We start from the raw sequence: 4,861 nt of genomic DNA, 5'->3' as shown, positions 1-4,861 counted from the left end.
GCGAGTTGCCATCGATCTATTTCGCTAGCGTCCTGTCGATCGATGCTGATATCTGATGTTGAGCTGTGATTGCCTCTGAATGGTTTGACTTCTTTCTGTAGCCTTCTGCGTGGTTGTCTAGTCCACTGATTTTGTTGTCGAATGGAAAGTAGATGTCATCGCAGCGTTTGTCAAGTTGTTTCTCCATGGTGTCTAGAGCAGTGTAGATCTTGGATGTATCTTCAACCTCTGCTGCTGTGTAAGGAAGTAACTCCACAGGTTTCTTGCCATCGATCCAAGGCCCTCGTAGCCTGTCGATCGATGCTGATTTTGTCTGCAAAAAACTTTGATTAGTAATGTTCTCAATATCCTTTTGGGCATGAAGTAATTGGCTAGACAATTTATTTAAATCTATCATGACTGGTGATATAAAGCGGTCATGCATATCCTCGTAAGTCCTCAGCCTCTCATTCATGGCTGGACTTTTTAGCGTCGAGCGATGTGAAGGTACACATGTCGATCGATGTGGCTGGTTGTTGGTCCTTCTTGCGAATGGTGTCCAGATCTTGCTGTAGTAGCTCGATTTTAGTGCTTAGCCAGTCCACGTTGTTGTTGAGAGGGGCAGTAAACGTCGTTATCCTTGTGTCGATGTATTAGACTTCCCATTCATCCCTGTGTTGTGTTGAATATTGCGGTTCTGCAGGATCTGAGCTGTAGGAAGACTGACATCGATCGATACTGAGGTCGTATCTTCCTTCTCAAGTTGCTGACGTAAACTCTCAATTTCTGTCCTCATTTCTGCCATACATCTAAAAAGCTCATTGTAGCCTCTATCCAAAGGCTGATGTGTCTTCTACCAATGTTTTGAGCTCCTCTCCCAGTTTCTTCTGAGCTCCACAAATACCAAACACCATTTCATCGATTTCATCTTTGGTGTAGATTTCTGGTGCCAATCTTGTGAGTGCGAAGGAAGTGGCGTGTTCTGGAAGACAGATGTGGCTCTCTTCAAAAAGAGATGCTCTTTCCAGTATTTTCCTGATGTTGTCCTTTGTGATAGGTATCATCTCACCAGCTACGCCTCGTGCGTGTCCACGCTCATCTCTATTGACTCCATACTCGTCCCTTTGTTCCCAAGTGAACTTTATGGCTCTGTACATGTCGAAAGCGCGGTTCTCACATTCATACCGTCTGTCGATCGACGTCGGTTCATCCCTATCGATCGACGTTGGTGTTACCCTGTCGATCGATGTCTCCATTGTACCGTCAATCGATGCTTGCCCTTTTGGTTGGTGTGATAGATCTGAGTTGATCTCTGTTGTGGCGACTCCTGCGTGGTTGTTAGGATCTGTTTGAATGACGTCTGGAGTGCCATGTTGCTGTGAGAATAGGTTGTCAGGTCCATTGGCTACTTGAAGGATGTCTGCTATGTCCTCTCTGGACACTTGTAAAATCCTTCCATCCATTGCACGTGCGTTGCCATCTGGGTCCCTGAAAATACCAAATTCATCAGGTGTTAAAAACCGTAATCAATGTTTGCATAATCATTCAATTTAAAAATAGAAAGATTAGGGTTTAGAGTAGTATCGATCGATGTAGATACAGTTGCATCGATCGATGGCAGAGTAATTTCTGCAGAACTTGTGTTCTTGAGATGGTTGCTCTTCATGGATTTTTCTGTTGATGTAGAAGGAAGAGTGTTCATCTTTTTTTCTTGTGTATTTGCTCTGATGTGTGTAGGTGGTTTCGGAGTGCAAAACGATTTATATAGGTATCTATAAACCTAGTTGGGGAGGGAATATTCTCCTGCTCCTGAATTTTCGCTGCGGCGCGAATATCGATCGATGTTCCTTTACGGGTGTCGATCGATGTGAGCGGTTGTTTTGCTGGACGAGGGTGGGTATCGACCGATGTGGAGTGCACAGCGTCGAACGATGTTGGAAACGTGTTGGTGAACTTATGTGTTTCAAGTCTTTCATCCTGCAAAGACATTTCTATTGCACGTTCTTTCCAGTAATCCTCATCGTATTCCTCGGTATGGTCCTCATTAGGTGAAGTAATTACAGTGTCAACTGCAAAACTTTCACGGAAACCACTTTCTGCTCAACTGCCTATGGAATAATCATCATGTCCTCTCTTGCTTGGAGGTTGGAAGGCAAAATGTTGGTAACAATGATTTGGTGAAGCGAAATGGTCAACTGGGTGCATTACGTCGAGTGACGTATTATTGCGGTCATCTGTCACCGTTGAGACATTGGAATGGATCGATGGAAAGGTTGGGGTGTCGATTGATTCCGAGTACTCTGTTTCGTATTCCGATTCATACTCTGCTCCACAATGGCATGCACCAATGAAGCCGAGTTCTTTCCCATAATCCACAGAATTAATGACCTTTCTCTTAGGCCGGATAGGGTCGTAGTGGATGTTTGGGTCTATGAGCGTTAGACACAATTTGTTTTTGTTCATGTCACATATGGCTCCTACTGTAGCTAGCAAGATCTTCCAAGCAGAAGTGAAGAGTTCCAGTTAAGCTCGATGTCTAGGACATTAAAATCTACAGGGACAAGGGTATTACCAATCTGTACCTCCATATCTCTTATGATACCTCCTGATCGTTTCTCTGAAAGATCCACGAAGGTGAAGGATTCCGTTGAGGGTTCGATGGTCAAACCAAGCGGGTCTGCCATGATCCTAGGGAGGATACTAACTGATGCTCCTGTGTCACACATTGAATGGGGGAAATTCAACACCCTTGACTACGCATGGTATTGCAAACTTCCCAGGATCACTCTTCTTCGTCAATGTGATCATGTGCTTCATCTTCTCTCTGACTTGATGAAACATTCTCCTAATGTCCTCCTCGGTTACCTTTGTTTCTCTGAAGAACATCCACAACCGGTGTGTGAAGTAAGCTTCATCAAAAGGTTTTTCGATTGGGATTTTGAGGACTCGTTTAGTGAAACCATCCATCTCCTTATCGTTAGCTTTCCTCTTAAGGTTTTTAGGAATCTTCTCCTTTCTTTTCCTTAACCTTCTCCCTTCAGATTCTTGTTCGTCTTGAACTGATTCTGGTGAACTATTTAAAGGGTTGGGTTTTGGTTCGGATGGGTTTGCTAATGGTTTAGGTGGTGGTCTGAGTGCGTTGATGTAATCATTATAGATTGAGGGTAACCGCACTCGGTATGTCAGAGGTGCCTGTCGATCGATGGGAGGTGTGTTGTGACGATCAACGTCGGACACACTCTGTCGATCGATGGTTGGCTCAACCGAACGATCGATTTTATCATAGAAAGGGGAGTGTGGGTGAGGATGCTTTGCTGCGAATTCTTCATGAGTTAGAATTTGAACCGCGTTGCATTCAGTCGATTTGGCAGATGACGTCGATCGATGACTGGAGTAATCCGTCCATCGATCTTCATCATGGTCTGTCGATCGATGCGAGTTCATCGACATCGGTCGACACCATTGAGATCCGCCGAGACTCATGGAGCTTTCGATTTCGAAATCTCCTTCCTCAAGCTTTTCATTTCTCACCACTTGCCAAAAATCATCATCTATGATGGCATTTACGTGGTGTTTTCCTTTGTCGGCTCCTACCTCTCTAGCGAAAGCTTCTTGCCTCTTTATAGTCTCGCCTGTCAGAATTACTTGGGTTTCAAGTTTTCTCACCTGAGTCCCTAAGGTCTCGATTTTGGTGTTCAGATTGTTGTAGGCAGAGTCTATCTTACCGTTGAAATCCACGGTGATTTGTTGTTGTCCCAACAGTACTCGATCAAGCATCTCTTCGATCTTGCTTTCCTGAGTCTGGGGTGGTGGATTTTGGTAGTAAGAGTTCGAGTAGCTCTTGCTGTTGTTGAAGGGTTTTTGAAATTGTGAATTTTGGTTACTTCTTTGGCCATTTCCAAAGAAGTTTCTGTTTCCGCCCTGGTTTCCAAATTTCTGGAATCCGGTACCTCCAATGTAGTTCACATTTTCTTCTCCTTCCGTATCTGTTAGTTTTCCTTCAGCTGAACAGACTTGCTTCCTAAAAAGCTCGTGCACCACATCTAACTTAGCTCTTACTTCGTCCATCTGTTCCTTCCCGATAGAGGCTACAGACTTCTTCCGTTCAGAGTCAGTGTTTTTGGTGTTAGCAAGGTTTTCGATAAGTCTCACAGCTTCCAACGGATTCCGAGTAGTGAAGTTTTCTTCACTCGCCATATCAAGGGCCATTTGATACTGTAAGGCGAGACCTCGGAAGAAAGTGCTTAGCAGCTACACTTTGTTAAATCCGTGGTGTGGACAGTCTCGCTGGAAGAACCTAAATCTAATCCACGCATCTTTGAAGAACTCTCCAGCCTTCTGCGAGAATGTGGAAATTTTGTTTCGAAGTTCTTCAGCGCGCGCCTCATCGAAGAAGTTTCGTAAGAAAGCATTCTTGATGTCGCTCCAGGATGTTAAAGATCCTGTGGGTTGCTGCCTAAGCCAGTGCATCGCTTCTCCATTCAGCGTGTATCTACAGAGCTTGCACAGCATGTAATCTTCGTGGACTCCTTCCATCCGAATAGCAATGATTAGATCCTCGAACTGTTCCAAATGGTCCATAGGATGCTCGTGCGGTAACCCACAGTAGGGTATCTGCGACACGAGAGTGTAGTATTGAGGCTTCAGCTTGAAATTCTGCTTCTTGATCTCCGGAAGTCGAATAGCTGATATGTTGGAATAGTACTCATCTGGGCGATTGTAGTCGGCCAGTGGTTTCGATCGAGCGTCCTCATCTACAGGTTAAGCAGCTCCTGTAGCATCATCATCAGGGATTACAGTTCCTTGAGCATCTATTTTCTGACCTGTTGCAGTACGCAGATGACCGGCCTGGTCATACAAGTTTCTGTTCTCATCTTGAGTT

General features: G+C 44.7%; 1 non-coding gene across 1 annotated transcript; it reads left to right on the top strand.

Moving 5' to 3' along the window:
- The first annotated feature begins 4,243 nt into the window (after positions 1-4,243).
- On the top strand, positions 4,244-4,350 carry LOC117129995. Its single transcript, XR_004453487.1, has one exon. It is a non-coding gene; the product is annotated as a small nucleolar RNA R71 (small nucleolar RNA).
- Positions 4,351-4,861: the final 511 nt, after the last annotated feature.

The sequence above is a fragment of the Brassica rapa genome, unplaced genomic scaffold (genome assembly GCF_000309985.2).
Source record: "Brassica rapa cultivar Chiifu-401-42 unplaced genomic scaffold, CAAS_Brap_v3.01 Scaffold0288, whole genome shotgun sequence".
Taxonomy (NCBI): domain Eukaryota; kingdom Viridiplantae; phylum Streptophyta; class Magnoliopsida; order Brassicales; family Brassicaceae; genus Brassica; species Brassica rapa.
The sequence above is the reverse complement of the archived record's forward strand: the minus strand, read 5'-3'. Positions and strand labels throughout refer to the sequence as shown.